The sequence below is a fragment of the Eriocheir sinensis genome, chromosome 36 (assembly GCF_024679095.1).
Source record: "Eriocheir sinensis breed Jianghai 21 chromosome 36, ASM2467909v1, whole genome shotgun sequence".
NCBI lineage: Eukaryota > Metazoa > Arthropoda > Malacostraca > Decapoda > Varunidae > Eriocheir > Eriocheir sinensis.
Genome location: NC_066544.1, coordinates 3,211,770 through 3,232,798, shown reverse-complemented (window position 1 = coordinate 3,232,798; position 21,029 = coordinate 3,211,770).

The window sequence follows — 21,029 nt, the reverse complement described above, 5'->3', positions numbered from 1 at the left end:
AATGTGGGCCAGTAGAATTTTCGTCTTGTGACAGATAGCGTCTTGTCTCTTCCTGGGTGACCCGCAATGGGTGTGTCATGGACCAGCTTAAGCGTCACGGGGACGTATTTTTCTGGGATGACCAGTTGTTCTATAGGAACAGCTTTGGTTGGCCATGACCTACAAAGGAAGTTGTCCTCTGATAGGAAGAATTGTGAAAAGGGAACTGGCAATTCAGGAAGGTTTGTTTCGTCTCCCGACTCGAGGGCGTAAATTAACCTCTTCCACACAGGGTGGTCTCGCTGAGCAGTGTGTAGCTCAGGTGAAGTGCAGTTGTGGATGACCTCTGGGGTGGTAATCGCGCCTATCGGAATATTCCGAGATAAGGCATCTGCGACCACATTTGCTTCCCGGTGATATATTTTATCTCCGGATTGTATGCTTGGATCGTTAAGAACCATCTTGCCAGACGACCGTGTAGGTTTTTTTCCCTTGAAAAGATCAGTTATGGCCTCGTGGTCCGTATACACCACAATTTTGTACCCCATCACTATGTCTTGAAAATGCTTCAGAGCCCACACAATGGCAAGAGCCTCTAGGTGGGTAAAAGAATAGTTCTTTTCCGGAGCTGTTAGTACTCGACTGGCGAACGCTATTACATGCTTTTTGCCGGACTAATCTGTTTGCATAAGAGCGGCTCCTAGTCCACTAGCCGAAGCGTCGGTACAAAGCTGAAAGGGGTCCTTGAAATCCGGAAAGACAAGGACCGGAGCCTGTGTAAGCGCTTTCTTTAAAAAATCTCAAAGCTCGTTTGTTGAGCTGGGAGCCACTGAAATGGTACATCTTTCTTTAATAGATGGGTTAGGGTACTCGCGCGTGCTGCGAAGTCCTTTATGAAAGGCCTGTAATAACCTGCGACACCCAAGAAAGACCGTACCTTGTCCGCAGACGTTGGCTGAGGGAACTCGGCAATAGCTTTTATTTTGTCGTCCACTGTGTGGATGCCGAATTCGTCCACGACATGCCCAAAAACTTGATTCGAGGCTTTAAAAACTCACATTTGGTGATTTTGAGCTTTAATCCGACCTCTTGAAGTCTGTGTAGGACTGCTTTTAGTGTTTCCATGTGTGCATGCACGTCTTTACATAAGAAGAAGAAGAACATAAGAACGCAGGAGTCTGCAAGAGGCCGGTAGGCCTGTACGAGGCAGCTCCTTTGACCCTAAGCTCCCGTGTATCTAACCCCACCTAATATCGCTGTCCATGAATTTATCTAGTCTATTTTTGAATGTGACAATTGTATTGGCACTCACCACATGACTGCTAAGCCTATTCCACTCATCCACCACCCTGTTAGTAAACCAATTTTTGCCTATGTCCCTGTTGAATCTGAATTTATCCAGTTTAAACCCGTTACTTCGTGTCCTACCCGGTTCTCTTACCAACAAAACCTTATGAATGTCTCCCTTACTAAAGCCCTTCATCCATTTATAAACCTCGATCATGTCTCCACGCACCCTTCGCCTTTCTAGAGAATGCAGGTTTAACTGTTTGAGTCTTTCCTCGTATGGCAAGTTTCTCAACCCCTGAATCATCTTAGTCATCCTCCTCTGCACCGATTCTAACATTTTGATATCCATTCTATAGTAGGGTGACCAGAACTGAACCGCATAGTCAAGATGAGGTCTAACTAATGCTAAATATAGTTTGAGGAAGACTTCGGGGCTTCTGTTGCTTACGCTCCTTGAAATAAATCCCAGTACCCTATTAGCTCGATTTCTAGCTTGAATGCATTGTGCCCTTGGACGGAGATCAGAGCTCACTAAGACCCTAAATCCTCTCGCACCCAGACCTACGTATGAGAGTGTCATTTAAGCAATAGTTATGTGAGGGGTTGTTCCTACACTCAGAATACTGCACTTCCCTACATTGAACTCCATCTGCCATTTATCCGCCCAGTCATATAATCTGTTGAGTTCACCTTGGAGAATACTAGCGTCCTGATCCGACTCAATTACTCTACCGATCTTGGTATCATCTGCAAATTTACTAACATCACTACTAATTCCTGTGTCTACGTCATTGATATAAATAATAAACAAAAGTGGACCTAATACCGAACCTTGTAGGACCCCACTCGTAACACATCCCCAGTCAGATCTTTTACCATTGATTTGCACTCTTTGCTTCCTGTTGCTAAGCCACGCCTTGACCCAGTTCAAAACTTTACCCTCTACTCCGTGAGCCTGTAATTTAAGCAACAGTCGTTGGTGAGGAACTTTGTCAAACGCTTTACTAAAATCAAGATAGATTACATCATAATTTTCATCTCTGTCAACCGCCTCAAATACTTTATTGTAGAAGGACAAGAGATTGGTGAGGCATGACCTACCTTTTGTGAACCCATGCTGCGAGTCGTGAATTAAGCTATGTTTCTCTAAATGCTCCCGAATGTTCCTGGCTATTATGGACTCCAGCATCTTCCCTATAACCGATTACTTGCTATGATGATGTCGTCTAAATACACATAGACAGAGTTGCCTAGCAAAGTCACCAAAAATACAGTTCATTGTCCTTTGGAAGGTCAAGGGAGCTCCTTTGAGCCCGAACGGCATCCTCGTCCACTCATATTGGCCATGAGGCGTGCTGAAAGCCGTTATTTCACGTGACTCGGGGGCCATGGGCAGTTGCCAGTAGCCACTGACCAGATCAAGACTCGTAAAGACTTTATTTCCTCTACCGAGACACATCAGAAGATCTCTAAGAACGGGAAGCGGAAAATGACCATCCACGGTCACGGTGTTTACACGCCGGAAATCAATCACAGGACGATAAGAACCGTCTTTCTTTGGAACCAGAAACAAGGGTGAATTCCACGGGGAATTCGATTCTTTGATGACACCTTGTTCCAACATTTCAGAGATAAGTTGTTGCACAACCTCCCTCTGACTGTGGGGAAGCTTGTACGCATTGATATATACAGGATTTGTATTGGGTTTTAACTTAATGTGGTGTTCAGCACACTGCGTAACTCCAAGCGGTTCGCCTGGTAGAGCAAGCGCCCCCCTATAATGTTCCAGTAGCTGGATTAAGGTTGGCTTAATTTCGGAATAGTGTGCAACTTTTAGGAATGCCTCTAAATTAGCTGTGTTTTGTTCGTTAGAAGCCTGATACGCCGAGGTTATGCCTGAGACTTGGGCTGAAGGGTATTCAGCTGGTTCCGGGGCGATATTTCTCCCATACACTAGACACTGGCATAATCTAACACCGTGTTTTAAGGATACAGGGGATCCAGACGTGTTTATTACCAATGCCTCTGCAATACCTCCCTCCTTGACTGTCGCGAGAGTCACCTCCACCGTCACGCGGTGTATGTGAGGAGCTCCGTCGATACACACATCACTGCCCGTTGGAGGGGCGTTAGGCAACCGGATTTTAACAAGTTTTGCAGCACGATCCGGAACTATTTGAGGACCTTCTACGACTGCCGTTACTGTCCGCCACAAGTCTGCAATGTTTTCGTGTGGTTTGACCGTAAGAGGTGCCACTTGGGCGGTGGCAGACCCTGAGTCTGTGGTGGGTTGGTCATTTTCCCCCTTTGAGGGTGAGATTACAGTTGACAGAGGCGATGGATTTACCATCCCCTGTATGCGTCGGCCTTGATACACGATCGCGTTGCTTTCAGGGTTTATGGTTATGTGCAGGTCTTTCATGGCGTTTAATCCTAAGATCCCATCCACAGGTAAGGCAAACCTGCTAGAGACATAAAAGAAATCTCGAAAGGGACATACTTTTTCATGTAAGCTGACTGTTAGTGGTACTCGCCCAAGGATTCCCAAAGTGGTGCCCGTCACGCCTACCACATTCAGGTCGTTCTCTTGGAGCGGCCAATTTTTCCCTCTCGCCTGTCGTGTCAGTGACCTTTAAGCGGAGTCTGAGATGACATTGACTGTCGCACCTGTGTCTCCCGCTAAGGTGAGTGAAATTTTGCCCACCTTGCAAGGGAGGGCAATTATGCTTGTCCGTCCCAAGGCGGCAATGATGGAGTCAAGTTGCTCCCAATTAGTAGCGTCCTTAAGGGACACTTGGATGTACACCTTGGGGCTGTCACGAAGTCATGTCTTTTTATTCTGAGAAGAGGAGGAGTGTTGTTTACTGTCCGCCGAGGACTTGTACTTCTGTTCCTCCTTGGCCTTTTGTATTGCAGAACAACTGTCGGAATCATGAAAACAATTCCCGTGGACAAGGCAAAAGGCAGCCTTCCGCTAATGGTTTGGCCTAGGGTTCCTGTGTGATGAATGATGCCCGCCCCTGTAACCTCCTGATCTCCTATCAGAGCCATGTCTTGAGTGCGTTGATTCCCTACGTTTCGCGAAGCGAGAATGTTCAGAATGTCCTTATTGTTTGCAAAAACTACAGGTGAGAGATGCCTTACTTTGTGCCTGCAATGCTGCGGCTGTTGCGAGGGGTTAATGGTGAGGGTGTTCTTGAACCTTGACTTCTAACTCTGAGATGAAGTCAACCAACTTCCCGCTCGGTTTGAAGGCCAAAGGAAGGGCAGAACGGCGGTTCTTCTCTGAAATATGAAATAAGTAAAAAAACAACTCGAAAGCTGTCTTCACCTGGTGCTTTTGCATACAGCCCCCTGGAAGCCACTGCGCGTCTTCTAGGCTTTTGACACAGTCAACCGCCAGCTGATTTGCCTCAATCATGGCGTCCCAAATCGGCTTTGTTGAGGATTTTTTTTGGAGGGACTCAACCGTGTGTGCCATCTGTCTAACGATGCTTGGTTTACTCCCGCCCCCGAAGATTTTTATGAAATTCCTTTTAAAAACCTCATAGTTTACTCCAATGTCCCCCGAAGCGAACGCTGAGGACTGCATCAAATTTAGTGCCCGAGAGCCTGGAAGTAACCGGGACCGAATGAAAGCGATTTTATCATGATCTTCCGTAATGGAGGAATTTACGATGGCAGACTCACAAAGATCTAGGAACTGTCTCGCCGAAAAATCGGTCTCGCCGCCAGAGAACTGCCGAATACTGGCGTGAGTTGGAATGACCCGAATCGGGGGAGGGGGGAAGTGGGGTGGGGCCCCGGCAGGAGGGGCGGGAGGTGGATCGTCAGGCATTTTGATCGGCTGAGTGGGGGTTAAGTATTCAGACGAACCCGGAGGTGAAGGGGCGCTTTCCCTTGGGAGTGATGAGTATGTAGCACCCGAACGTAAGTTTACAACATTAAAATCATCGGTGTCTGCACCGTGCTCCAATTCCTCCTCACTTGAAGGACGAGCCAACTGTTTAAAGGTGTCGCCGAGTTTAGCGAGAGTGTCTTTGTTCATACTATGGTGTAAATCAGTTACAATATAGGAGCATATTTTGATAGCTGTAAATATTAACCAATAAACGTAACGTGTATGAATTAATAGTTTGCGCCGAACCCCTAAAAAAAAAAAAAAAGTGCCTGTTAGACGTAATAGAAGTTAAGGTTATAATGGAATGTTATAATGTTATGGGTATAAGAAAAAAATAATTCTATAAACACTGCGGTATTTTGGGTAGGAGAAAATTAAGTGAGTATGCCTTTAAAGCGCTAGTTTTCTCTCGAGCGGCGAAGAGAAAACGGAGCCAGGGCACACTGAGGAAGATGAACTTTGATCAGGGAATTCACAGTTTTACCGCTAGCAGACAATAAGAAAGGATCAATATCGTATGCGAATGAACGTTACTCTCACAATTATGACTGATTAACAGTGTTAGGAACACAGAAATAAAAAGGTCGTGCCTCTGCTCGAAACAAAACTTAAATAAGCTGAGCCGGCATATTTTGACCAGAAGGGAATATCCACAAATACCAAGATTAATCAGCTGATGTAGTGGAGAGGGCGAAGGTTGGCGACGCCCTGGGGTACGTCTAGTCGTTGGAGTCGCGTCGGAAGACCTCGGCCGCGGCAGGAGCGGCGGTGAGAGATGAGGGAAGGGTGGACATCGGGGGACTCGTAATGGCTGCTGGAAACTGCTGACGATTTGACTGGCCGTGGACTGGTGCCGGAACACTGCTGCCAGACGTAGGACGGCTGCGGCGTTCTTGTTATATTGTGAGATGGGCCGCGGTGGCAGATAAGGCGACTAGGGTGTGTAACCTCTTGAGAAGACGCCTTGCAGGAAACGGTAGTGGTAACTGCTTGCAGTCACCGGGAGATGTCCGCGGGTGCCCTGGCTGACTGTTTGCCGGAAGAGGTTTGGGCCGATGCTCCCGGCAGCGGCGGTGTTGCCGCCCGCTGTGATGCGAGGGGCATGTGGGTTGTTCCAAGGTCAGCGGGGCGTGCCTCCCTCTGCGGGCGGAGGCCCGAGGGTGTGAATTCTTCTGCGTATCGTGGAGGGCTTCGAGTGAGCTGTGAGTGGCTTGCAGTGCTCGTACCAGTGCTGGCTTGAAGCGGGTGGGGCGGCTTGTAGATTGTGGCCCTCGCTTTCGGCTGCGTAGGCCTGTTGGTGGCTCGAGGCTTGACGCCTGTAGAGAGCTTGTAGGCTTGAATCCTGTAGAGTTGCCGCGGACGGCTGGCTTGTGACTCCTTCCTTCCTTCTACGCCTGTCCCCGTAGTTTGTTGGTGAGTTCTCGTGGCTTGGAGCTTGGAGGAGAACGAGGTAGCGAAGGCACAGGAGCGGTGGGGACCGCTGCCAACCAAATGTAACGGGTTACCGGGGGGCGTTTAAAGGGCGTTGATTAAGACTTCAGCTTCCTTAAGGCGAATATATTTTTTTTTTTTGGGAGGAGAGGGTGTCTGGATACCTCCTCCTTGAAAAGTAAGTCGTGTGGAAATAAGGAAAAAGGAAGATTGTCCGGGATGAGCATGAGTAGAAAGTCGAGTGCAGCGGGGCCGCGGGAGGGGGGGAGGCATGCAGTTAGCAAGAGAAGAAGAGCAGTCAGCGATATAATAGAAGATAGAGGTAGAAGACTATCAGTATGAGGAGGAGGCTGATGAGACGAAGCCTTAGCCCTCCTCTCCAATGCATACTCCATACGAGGGCGGACAAGGCCCTATATGGACGCTAAGCGTTCTGCAGTCTCAGCCTTGAGTCGTTAAGTTTCTGAAGGGTGGGTCTTCTATTAAAAGTTGAATAATGCATAATGCAATCATCGGGCGTAGAATAGAACAGTGACCGTCTACCACGGCAGAAATAGAACGGTCAGAAAAGGAACTGAGAGATAAGTACAGAGGAGAAGGATAGAAACCGAGGAGGGTAGTGAAAGAAGATTTTGTTGCCAGCCATCAAAGCTTTTGGATTGATTCAAAAGCTTAGATAGGACAAAGAAAAGAAAGCAAGGACGTTAGAGTTTGAGGGATTGGAGCGGTCACTCTTACAGGGCTGCAGGCAAGGCATACTTCCAGCCAGAGGGGGATGAGTAGGAGGAATATGAAGAGAATCGTCAGAGTTTTTTTAGAAAAGTTAATGAAAGAATTTTTGTAGTCGGAGAATAGATTTTGGCACGATTTTCAGCAGAAATGTAAGTTCTTATAATTAGCATTTGTTGGCTCTGGTACCTTTTGTTTTAGCTACCTCTATCATTGACAAGCCAAAGCTGGTGGTGAACATTGAAATCTCTAGATCAAAGAATTTTACATAGTTGGTAGAGTTAGTGAGAGATAACAGCACAGATGTAGCTTTGGATTGAAATTTTAGGATAGATAGTAGGAGGAACAGAGTGAGAGATTGCTGTCAGTAGCCTCAGAAACCTGTGTTTCAGGTAGAAAGAGTGAGGTTTAGATGTTCCACAGAATGAAAATTAGAGCGAAGACCGCGAATGTTGCAAATTGAGAAGAAAGAGGTTCGAGAGTTATCAGACACCTCTCTCGGCAGCAGCCAGGAGTCCTCCCTCCCTCCTGGGGGAATTTGTCCCCCCTCCAGGGACTCTCCTTGCTTGGTGTGCCATTTGAAATTTTTTTTTTTTTTTGGGAAAAGGTGTATGTGTGAATGTGAGTGTGGTGTGTGGAAGAGAGGATCTGTCTTTAGAGTCTTTAGAGAAACTGCTGAAGTACTTGTTGAGTGAGGGAATAGAGTTGGTGAGGACATGGACATGGGAAGGGGGCTTCAGCTCCCTTCACCTCCCTTATACCTCACCAGCCGTATGGATGGTGTGTTTGGTGCCCGGTCGTCTTCCCACCAATTCGTAGCCTATATGTACAAGGAGCGTCGTAGCGAGAGCGACTGCCGTTGTGTGTCAGTCGGACTCTCATGAAGGAGTCACGAGTTACAGGTTGGAAAATAATTGTTATAATTGGTCACGTACGTCAAGGTGACCTCCACGCACTATGAAATGCGATGTATACAAACTGAGACGGTAAACACTGACGGACGACATTCCTATTAGGTGGCATGATCTATCTGTCGTGGGTTTTTTCCATTGACAATTGTATGCCTAATTCGTGGTGATATTAAATAATAATAATAATACATTGATATCCTACTATAACAACATTTAGGGAGTTGAATTGTTTCCGGTTGACATAAACCTCTTCAGTTTCCTCTGGGACCTTGATGCGAATGTGTGTTCCATCAATGGCACTTATCACTCTTGGAAAGTCCTGCATAGTTCTTTTAATATACTATATTGCTGTGGTTGGCATCTTTATCTCCTGACTGGCCTTTTCACAAAGTACTTGAGTTACTTTATCAATGGCCCTACTAACACTTGATTGGTCCATTTCGACAGTGTCTCCAAAACACTTTGAAAGCTGCCACTTGCAAAAAAACTTAGTGCAGCCAGAACTTTGGTGTGTGTTGGGAGTGCATGTGCCCTCCTGGATCTCCTTTCCAGGTGGGGCCGCAGCTCATCACATAGCCTGATTATATCCTGACGGGCAAATCTATACACCCGCAACAGGTGTTCATCGCGATTGAAAATGTATGCCGCAACAAGCTCCATCTGTGAAACACAGAACTAACCGCATTACTAGAATAAACTAGAATATACGGTAAATATGTAAGACACATAATTGTGAGGTAATTAAATGGCCCTTTTAAGGAATATAAATACCAATATTGCTGTTATCTAAAAATAAACTGAGGACCTAAAGCAACAAAAATATTAATAATAATAAATAAATAAACATATTTAAAAAATATATGAGTAAAACACTTGTTGCAGTGAAAATGTGGTATCAAGTGGCGGCTATTATAGAAAAAAACTATTGATACAAGCCATCGAATCTTAAAGGGCCTCATGCATGGCCCACTAGCGTTGTGGACAAAGATAAAGAGAAAACAGAGATTGTGGGAAACTTTGAAACACATGAAACAAGAACACCAACAAGCCACACCACCAAGAAGAAGATATGCTGACGTGGATAAGGAGTACAGGAGATTGAACAACCAAATTAGAAGAGAAATAAGAAACGCTGTAAAACAGAAAGAACAACAAATTGCTGGGAATGCTAAATCTAATCCGAAGATATTTTGGAAATATGTAGTCTTATACAAGAACGAAGGAGAGGATCGGGGATCTGTACAAGGATGCGGAGAAAACACAGTAAACTGATAGTGAAAAAGAAAAGGCTGACATATTATCGGAATATTTATCTAGTGTCTTTGTCACAGATTCTGATGAAGATGTACCTGAAGTGGAAAGCAAGGAAGTGCCAGTGCTGGCATGTCCAGTAATTTCAAGAGAAAACAAAAAAAAGTATTCCACAAATTGAAAACTAGTAAATCACCAGGACCTGATGAACTGCACCCAAAAATTATTAAAGAAATGATGGACGTGATAGTTGAACCACTCCAAATTATTTTTCAAACTTCATTTAATGAGGGTCTGGTACCAGAAGACTGGAAAATTGCTAATGTTACAGCTATCCATAAGGAGGGAAGGAAAGGTGATCCTGGAAACTACAGGCCCATCAGTCTTACCAGCGTCATATGTACGATAATGGAGTCAATGCTTAGGGAAGAAATTATGGCAAACATGAAACGTAACAAGTTATTTAGTAAAGTGCAGTTTGGCTTCATATCTGATCGCTCTACGGTGCTGCAGCTCATCAAGGTGTTAGACAGATGGACAGAGGAAATAGACAGAGGCCAGGCTGTTGAAGTAGTTTACTGTGATTTTATGAAGGCTTTTGACAGACTTCAAAAAACTGTCTCTCTATGGAATTGAAGGCCTGTACACAACTTGGATAAAGAATTTCTTATTGAAGAGGAAGCAGCAACTTAATGTTAATGGAAAAATGTCAGGCTGGAAAGTGGTCACTAGTAGTGTGCCGCAAGGCTCTGTTCTCGGTCCTTTGCTTTTTGTTTTATTTATAAATTACCTACCTGATAGTGTGAAAAATGGTAGTGAAATATATTTGTATGCTGATGACACCAAGATTTTTAAGACTATCAATAATGCGGATGACTGTAGAAAGAAGGCTCCAAGACGATCTGAAAGGAGTTCAGAAATGGACCGAAGAGTGGCAACTTTATTTTCATTCAGAAAAATGCAAACAAATGAGGATTGGGAGAACTAATGTAGAGGACTAAGTGTACACCATGAACAACCTTTTAACTAAGACTGAAAAAATAGAAAGATATAGGTGTGGTAATTGACAATGTTAAGTTTTTTTCTGATCATTTGGCTGAAAACTTAGTGAAAAGATTAATAAGGCAAATAGAATAGTGGGCATTATAGGAAGAACACTGGTTTATCTAGATCTGGATATGTTTAAGACCTTGTATACGGCCCTTGTCAGACCACACCTTGAATACGCCAACCAGATGGTGTCCATACTCGGTCAAAGATATTGACATAATAGAAAATGTTCAAAGAAGAGCCACCAAGCTAATGCTGGAAATAAATGATTTGAGCTATGAGGAATGACTGAGGAAACTGGATTTACCCACTCTGGCATATCGAAGATCTCGATGGGACATGATAGAAACATTTAAAATATTATGTGGAAAGTATGATGAAGATTGTTCGGAAGGAATGTTTACGATGCGAGAGAGTGACATAAGAGGAAACACCAGAAAGATATTCAAGAACCGTGCAAGACTAAACATCAGAAAATGTGCGTTCACCAACAGAGTTGTAAACAGCTGGAATAGTATGCCAGGGAGTGTGATTAGTTCAGGGACAGTGAAGACATTTGAGAGAAAATTAGATAAGTTTTGGAAAAATTAAGAACATAAATTTAATTATAAAGCTCCACTAGTGTACACCACCACATATGACCACAACATATAATTAGTTACGGCCAATGAGCTGGAGGCACAGGCATAAGCCTCTTCCAGAACTTCATCTGTGAGTATGAATACCACCCAAGCCACTGCCTCATGGGCCGCGATTTCGCTCTGCGACGGTTGGCGATTTTGAAAATTTCCGAATGCTGGGATCACACATCTGCGATTTCGGTCTGCGAAGGTTGGCGATTTTGAAAATTTCCGAAATCGGCATATACGCTCAACATCGTAGCGACGTCCTTGGGATTAGTCGCGCGATAAAGTTCGCGCGACTTGCGGGTGCCGGCGCGTCGCGCGAACATTTTGAAATGTTCAAAAAGTTTGCAGAAAGTCTGCGATATTGGCCAAATCGCACGATTATCCGCACGGTTAAGCGAGTGACCATAGCTGGGCGTTATCGCGATAAGTTATCGCGACACTTTATCGCTGATAACAAAATCGGATTATCGACCATTCGCTACTTATTTAAATATATATCGGTATCTTCGTTACTTTTGTAACCAAACTAGCGATAATCGCTACTTTTTTTTCCGCCTCTCAGAAAAAAAACGTTGTCTCCCTACTGCGCATGCGTGGCCCGGTATTGTATGAAAAAACTTCGGGGTATGAAATAGCTTCGGTGATGAGATTTCATACTTAGATCATGAAAATTAAAACACTAGGTTATTTTTTTATGCTACTCAAAAATCAATATATCATAGAGAAAAATCATTTAACTTTGCCCCAAAAATGATTATTCACTGCCTCAAATTTGATATTCCATATTCGTTTGTGACCATGCCATGATACTGAAGGCACCCGGTGTTGTGTTATTTGGTGTCCCATCGTCAAAAGCTGGCGCTTTTGTTTACAAACACTGATCTCTCGTGAACTGCGCATGCTCAGACCATTAAGTGTAGACCTGTACAGTCTCAATGTTTTTTTAACACATTAAGAGTTGCTGGAAAGCTGAATCAAACATGCAGTACCACCATCCTCGCTGTTTCTAGAACGAAGTACACTCTGTACATATAAAAACTCGTACAGAGTGTCGTTCTAGAAACAGCGAGGATGGTGGTATTGTTACTATATGTCTGATTCAGCATTCCAGCAACTCTTAATTACGGTTTAAAAGCTTTATGAGACTGTACAGGTCTACGCTTGCTGGTCTGAGCATGCACCGTTCACGAGAGACCAGAGTTTGTAAACAATTTTTGACGGTGGGGACGCCAAATAACACAACACCAGTTCAGGCTTTTCTAGTATTACCGTCCATATGTACGTGTCAACGTGTGGTTTTAAGGTTTTGTAAGTTTCCTAAAATACAGATAATGAAAATTTGAATTCATCAATGTTGTTCTATCTGAAATATCAATATAGTATCGTTTTCGCCTATCGGACTTATCTCTAGCTAGTATCGGAATTGTGGATTTATATTGGTTATCGGTTATCTCCTATATTTGTGTCTCTAGTTAACAAATATCGGTTATCGCCGTTAAGGTTTTTCATTATCAGTTATCGGTTATCGGGAATAAGGTTTTCTGTTATCGTGCCCAGCTATGCGAGTGACCATCGCACTATGCGCTCGCATACCTTCGTCAAACGGAAGGGTCGGGGTGTATACGCGCGTATATGCGAGCGACTTTGTACATCGTGCGTATGGCAGCTTCGGAAAGCGAGATGGCAGCGAGCGAGCGGGAGGGTGTGAAAAACCGTTGGCGAGCGACCACTCGCTCGCACTCACACTGTCCTGCCACACGCCGCTACCCTGCCCCCCTGCAAAATAATAGCCTAATATTCATGAATTTATAATAATAGCATATTATTGCTAACTGCTAAATAATAGCCTAGTATTCATGAATGGAAAATAATAGCCTAGTTTTCATGAATGGAAAATAATAGCTTAGTATTCATGAATGGAAAATAATAGAATAATATTCCTAAATGCAAAATAATACCCTAGTGTTCATAAATGCAAAATAATAAAATAGTATTCCTAACTGCTAAATAATAGCCTAGTATTCATGAATACAAAATAATAGAATAGTATTCCTAAATGCAAAATAATAGCCTGGTTTAACAAAATGCAAAATTATAAGCTAGTGTACCCAGTAAAATTATTAGCTAGAGTACACAATAGAATTATACTGTATTTCTCTTGACTTCTTCATTAGCTTATTAGCAAGTTATTCAGATTGTAAAACTCTTTCCACTTACAATTTATTACAGAAGCTGTAGATACGGTATAACATGCAGAAACCCTTACACCGTACGAATAAAATCCAATATTCCTTTTTTTTTTTTTCTTTTACAGCTAAGGAGACAGCTCAAGGGTGCAAAGAAAAAAAAAAAAAAAAAAAAAAAAAAAGGCCCGCTACTCACTGCTCCCGAACAGAGGTTAAAATAGTGTCCAAAATCAGAGGTCAATTTCGGGAGGAGAGGTGTCCTGATACCCTCCTCTTGAAAGAGTTCAAGTCGTAGGCAGGAAGAAATACAGATGAAGGAAGATTGTTCCAGAGTTTACCAGCGTGAGGGATGAAAGAGTGAAGATGCTGGTTAACTCTTGCATAAGGGGTTTAGACAGTATAGGGATGAGCATGAGTAGAAAGTCGTGTGCAGCGGGGCCGCGGGAGGAGGGGAGGCATGCAGTTAGCAAGTTCAGAAGAGCAGTGAGCATGAAAATATCGATAGAAGATAGAAAGAGAGGCAACATGGCGGCGGAGTTTGAGAGGTAGAAGACTATCAGTATGAGGAGGAGAGCTGATGAGACGAAGAGTCTTTGATTCCACTCTGTCAAGGACAGCTGTGTGAGTGGACCCCCCCCCCGACACATGAGATGCATACTCCATACGAGAGCGGACAAGGCCCCTGTAAATGGACAGCAACTGTGCGGGGGAGAAGAACTGGCGGAGACGGTACAGAACGCCCAGCCTCGAGGAAGCTGATTTAGTAAGAGATGAGATATGAAGTTTCCAGTTGAGATTTTGAGTTAAGGATAGACCGAGGATGTTTAGTGTTGAGGAAGGTGATAGCTGAGTGTTGTCAAAAAATAGGGGATAGTTGTTTGGAAGATTGTGTCGAGTGGATAGGTGGAGAAACTGTGTTTTTGAGGCGTTGAAGGACACCAGGTTCCTCTTGCCCCAATCGTAAATAATAGTAAGGTCTGCAGCTAAGCGTTCTGTTGCCTCCAGCCTTGAATCGTTAAGTTCCTGTAGGGTGGGTCTTCTATTAAAAGAAGTTGAGTAATGCAGAGTGGAATCATCGGCGTAGGAATAGATAGGACAGTTCGTTTTGGAAAGAAGATCATCAGTGAACAACAGAAAGAGAGTGGGAGATAGGACAGAACCCTGTGGGACACCATTGTTAATAGGTTTAGGGGAAGAACAGTGACCGTCTACCACAGCAGAAATAGAACGGTCAGAAAGGAAACTGGAGATAAAGGTACAGAGAGAAGGATAGAAACCGTAGGAGGGTAGTTTGGAAAGCTTTTGATATGTCCAGCGCAATAGCAAAGGTTTCACCGAAACGGCTAAGAGAGGATGACCAAGAGTCAGTTAGGAAGGCAAGGAGATCACCAGTAGAACGCCCCTTGCGGAACCCATACTGGCAATCAGATAGAAGGTCAGAAGTGGAAAGGTGCTTTTGAATCTTCCGGTTAAGGATTGATTCAAAAGCTTTAGATAGACAAGAAAGTAAAGCTATAGGACGGTAGTTTGAGGGATTGGAACGGTCACCCTTCTTAGGTACAGGCTGTATGAAGGCATACTTCCAGCAGGAAGGAAAGGTAGATCTTGACAGGCAGAGGCGAAAGAGTTTGACCAGGCAGGGTGACAGCACGGAGGCACAGTTTTTAAGGACAATAGGAGGCACTCCATCAGGTCCATAAGCCTTCTGAGGATTGAGGCCAGAGAGGGCATAGAAAACATCATTTTGAAGAATCTTTATAACAGGCATAATTTCGTTCCCAGGAGATCACGACCCCCAGGTTAAGAACTGCTGAATTAAAAGCAAAAAACAATAAAGCAATATCAGCGACAGCAAGGGAGGGTAGAACGGGCTACCACTTACTTGAAGCACTGGGTGTTAGTTACTAACCGACTATCAAATTTGAGTCGACACAAGCAACTGGCGTTGCCAGATGGCCATTATTTTACCAGATTGAAAACCTATAAGGTTGATCAGCCGAAATAATAACCTCAGCGTTAGAGCGTCGGGATATGCAGGGTGCCAAGATTAATTTTTGGTTAGTTAGTTAGTGTGTGTGTGTGTGTGTGTGTGTGTGTGTGTGTGTATATATATAGATATATATATATATATATATATATATATATATATATATATATATATATATATATATATATATATATATATATATATATGGATATATATATATTTTTTTTTTTTTTATAATGTGTGGTGTGTGGGGGATGGATGGTAGAGAGAGCGTGATAGTGTTGCCCGCCTATATTGGTCGTACAGCGACGCGCCCTCGACGTTTTCTCGACCATGCGTGCGACGTCGAGCGTGGTCGAGCGGCTAGACGAGGGGCGGTCGCGCATAGTCGCCAGGTCCTGCGTTCATCGCGAACCGTCGCAACGGGTTTTATTTTCAAAATTGGGCTCCTTTGCGTACAGTCGCGCGCATTCACGCATGATTCACCTCGACGTCCCGTCGCCTGTCGCCCTCGTGTGCGTATAGGCGAGCGACCCTCCCTCGCCATGTTGCTGTGAGTTGAAACAGAGGCAAACTCGCAGAGCCAGTGGCGATGCTCCCACGATTTCGTGCATTTTCAAAATCGCCAACCATCGCAGAGCGAAATCGCAGATGTGTGATCCCAGCATAATTCTCCATAACTAACTCACACATCATGCGTAAGATACGTTCCTGTGACCCTTGCTACGTTTAAACAACGCTACTCATATTTATGGAAGTTAAAAAACTCCATAGGATTAAGAAATATTGAAGAATACCACCCAAGCCACTGCCTCATGGGCCCAACCTTAATTCTCTATAACTAACCCACACATCATGCGTAAAAGACGTCCATGTGACTCTTGCCACCTTAATGTAAAGCTATACATAGATAGGAGCTCAAACACGTACCGTATAGTGTGTATAGAGGTGGAAATGTGGATGAGGCGGAAACACAGTCATTACCGGACTAGTCCAGTCTACTGCTCGCCAGCAGTCCTGGCTGCGGGGCGACCCTGACGTCACAACATGGCGCCCAGGACATTCTGAGCATCCCAGACGGCGGCCATTAGGACCAAAGTGGTGGAATTAGTCCTAATGGCGAGATACGACCGTTTGAGCATACCCCGCCAGGTGTTCGAGAACTTTTTGATGAGAGTGTACATGCTCTTGTGCTGCTGGCACACTAGCGATTTGTGGTCGTCGTGCCGGGACGACACGAGTCGCTTTTATGACTGTTACACGCGATTTGTGGCTTGACTGAGGGACGCCACATAGTCACCCGTATGTAAGGTTAGCCGCGGCAGAGAAGCGCCCCAACACTCCTCTTCAGTTTTCTTTGCCCAACACCGAACGACCACAAGTAGCCCGTATTTGACGATCCAAGCCACAAAGCTGCGCTACTTGTGGCAGGGATCCGCGTCTGCTCTCCACAGTCGCCGGCCATAATCACTCGTGTGAAAGGGTTCGCTTTAGAACAAAGGAAACCTATGGGGAGCCACATACCCGCTACTACGTGTCCTCGCGCCGTGGCGACCACACATCGCTCGTGTGCCAGCGGCCTTATAGTTTGCAGTCGCTTTCGGATTTTCTAGACAGATTCGTTATTGAAGTGACAGTTGAGGTGCATTGCAGTCAGCGTAGTGTTAAAGAGGCCGGGCACTACGGCGTTGACGGCCGACTCAATAATTCAAACGAAAGCAGACAAAGCCTCCAAGAAAGTTTGCATGAAATTTCAGCATGGTCTTACAGAGAAGCCCTTTAATATGATAAATGCCAGGTTCTTCAAGTTGAAACAACTAATAAGAAATTCGATTACGAAATGTGTGGCGTGGAACTCAAAAGCCTTCAGTGTGTCAAGGACCTAGGGTAAGGCCGTCTCTATATAGTATATAGAGACGGCCTTGCCTGAGGCCGTATGCTCGAAAACCAAAGGTCCCCTCACACCGGCTAACGGCCCCCACACTGCTGAAGAGCGATGCTCAAACGCGAACGATTCACGACAATCGCTTTGGAAGGCTTAGGATTTAAAGGGTAGTCGGTGTGGCGTCAAGTCTCGTACCATTGTTATAGTCCGTCCTCTTTGTTTACATACACAGCGGTGGATGAATTTCGGCACGGTACCGTGTCTATTGTCAACTGTTTGTCATACAAGGGGTGCAGGTTGTTTCAGGTATCACATTTACCGACATACATGGGGTGCAGGTTATTTAATTTATCACATTAAGTGAGTGAGTGACAGTTGGAACGGATGGACGTGTTCTGTGTGCGCTCCTGAAACTGCTGATTCGACAATGTCGAACAGCAGAAGCAGGAGTCTGAGAGACGTGTGTTGCGTCTGTAAAGACTTTACAGATGATAAGTGGATTGCACAATGTTTGTGCCCTAAGTGGTGTCAAGTGAAGTGTGCTCATCTGACAGGTGTCAAGCAGGATAATATTACCCAAATAAACTGGGTGTGTTCGGCATGCTTACACAAGGCATCTTTAGCAACCAATATTGTGGAAAAATTGGATGAATTTAAGGAAGAATTATCTAAAGAAATATTAGTTGTGAAAGATGAAGTTGAATCTTGGGTATCCAGTGTCAAGGAGCTGAGTGAGATGGCGGGTGTGTTTTGCGTTAAGCAGGCAAAGTCGGGTCGCGCCAGTTTTGAGTAATATATTGTTACGCCACCCCCCCACACACACCATCCACGGGCAGGCAGGCGGCGTAATCCCCACCAGAACAATCACACGGGCACCAGTCACTCACAGCGGCCCACACCGAACACCGAGGGGAGGAGGGAACGAGGCAGGGCACAAAGGATACACGTTCAACACTAAGTTCTAGTTTAATGACAGGTTCCTCACACAGTACAGCAACTTTCAAGGGCACAGAACAGTTAATCAGGCACAGTACAGGGGCACGGCAGACACGCACACCGGATGCACACAGCTCGCGAGCGGAGCACTCAGCTGAACACTCTCTAAGCCCAGACACGCCACTCTCCACTACTCCTCCTCAGCCACCCTTGCTCCCCAACTGCTCGACTCAGCACTTCCTGCCCGGCGGCCCGGCGGCCCCGGGCCCCCCCCTGTCTCTCTTGTCCCAACAAGTAGAGTTGCACCATGCTGAGCTAACATTGCATCATGCTACAAGTTCATCACATTACACATACAATCATTCACATACAGCACATTCGTAACAATATATATCGTCATATGTATATGAATGTATGACTGTATTTGTTGCGATACCCGGTCGGTGTCGCACAACAGGATGTTTAACAACACGTCGTGCTTTTGGTCGTGAGAAACCGTGATGAGCTGACGCTAGATCAGCAAGGATCAGCAAATGATGACTTTCATCACCAGTCATCAACCGGAAGCCACACCCTTCCGGGACGAATCAAGATGCAATAAAAAGGGCGAGCAACGCAGAGAAGAGGGGAGAAGACGGGTGACGGACAGGCGAGCGGTGCTCAGCCGCCCCGCGCCCTGTGGTGTGGCTTGCTCTCGTTTGGTGCGACTTGCTTACGTAAACTGTAAACTTTGTGTATAACTGTTAATATAGTTAAAATACATTCACACCTTTTAATGACCCTGTGAGAGAGAGAACTAAAATGAACTTATAATGGCTACCGCTCGGCCATACCTCACTTAAGTAAAGTTCTGTGAACGCGCTCTTGTTTATGAGGGCCGCCGTTCCCGTTCCCGGGATTGACCTTCGAGCGGCTGAGAGATATTGTATCTCCCGGATCTGACACGAATGAAATGTTCATGACAATCTCACTTTGAAACAAGAAGTCCCTGGCCGAATAATCTGCCGCCCTTACTACCTGCGAAAGGCCTAACTGCTGTTGCTGTTATCGGGTGAATAGGGGCAGAAGCCATTGTGGGTTTAGTAAGGTAAGTGAATACCTCTTGGTTGCTCATGCAGCGTAGAAGGAGAAAGCACCCTTTTAAGACTGCTACCACTCTTACATGACAGTTACCGTTATCCTTGACGTCACTATGCTTTCCCTTTACCCACTCCTTATAGTCCTCGGTGAGAACTTGTAACTTCGGGTCAGGTTTCTCTGCCATTAAAAAGAGTTACTAGTAAAATGAGGAGTAAAATGGTAAAAGAAAAAAAATATCGCTGTAAATGGGTATCGCTATTTCATCACTAAAAATACCCTTTTTCTACCCCTCTACTACCCTTTTCTTCTGGTGATATATCACCAGAAAAACATGAACCTCGTGAGAAAATCGTTGGTTGGGTGAAACCGTAAATTGACCGAATTCCATGTCTTCTCCTACCGACACGCAGTTTTCCCGAGCTTCTTCCCCTAGTTTGGCCGAAAAAGGAAAGAAGGCTACTGTATGCTGCTACAACTGTGGGGAGGAAGGTCACGTCCGTCCCAACTGTCGCAAGAATCCCAGGGCTTTTAAGGACAGCGCCAGCCCTCAACCACACAAGGTGGGATTCTGCATGGAAGCTAGCAACATCAACACCTACAAGGTTGCCGGGACGGTTAATGGAGCCTGAATCTCCTCCATCATCAGAGACACCGGGTGCTCCTGTGTGGTTGTGTCCGAGGAAGCTCCCCGTCGAAGAGGAGTCACCTTGTCGTGGTGACGGGGCTTGAAACGAGGTCGGCGGCACCACCTACCGTGGTGGCTTGTCTTCCTCGATAGGGCTCGATGTCCGCTGGCCTCGTGGATAACCACGCATGGATGGAAGCTAGCAACATCAACACCCACAAGGTTGCCGGGACGGTTAATGGAGCCTGGATCTCCTCCATCATCAGAGACACCGGGTGCTCCTGTGTGGTTGTGTCCGAGGAAGCTCCCCGTCGAAGGGGAGTCACCTTGTCGTGGTGACGGGGCTTGAAACGAGGTCGGCGGCACCACCTACCGTGGTGGCTTGTCTTCCTCGATAGGGCTTGATGTCCGCTGGCCTCGTGGACCACCCCGCTGAGGGGAGTTCCTTGCCGTGGTAGCGGGGCTTGAAGCCTGGTCGGCATCACCACCTACTTAGGTGGTCCGTCCACCTCTGTAGGGCTTGTTGTTTGTCGGCCAGCGTGGACTAAACACTCCCCCGTCACTACTGGTAATGGAGGCCTACCAGTGGTGACGTATGTGCCTGCCCGACTACCATCAAGGGCATGGCTGAGCCTCCCCACGTGTTTGCCGTGCGTGGCGTCCCGTTTTGCTGGGAGACGGGAGTCCTGGGGTCTGAGCGATGCCGCACGCTGCGCCCTACGGCTAGCAACACGTCCCTTTGGTCCCTTATTCCGGCTAGACGGGCGGCTTGATCTCGGCCCGGTCAAGTCAATCGGCTGGTCACCCGTTGGCTAGGGTCAAGCGAGTACTGCCTGGTGGGCACCACAATGGTCTTGCGGCTGCCACAAAACACCAGACAGTGTCCGCGTATACTTCCCCCACTACCCCTGGGGTGCTGGGTGCGTTATGGCCCCAGCGTTAAGCCTCCCTTCATTGGGCTCAGAGTAGGGGTGGGGGGGTGGGGAAGCGAAGATTTGCCAGATACTCATAGCTTCCTCCTCCAACATATATCGGCCTGCCTCTCTCCCTGACGTCCGCACTCTCTCGGCCTCCCCTCGACCAACGCTTATTGCCACTCTGAAGCCATTCCAGGCTCAGAATGGCACTAAGAGGGATTATGTCCCCTCTCCCTCGTCTT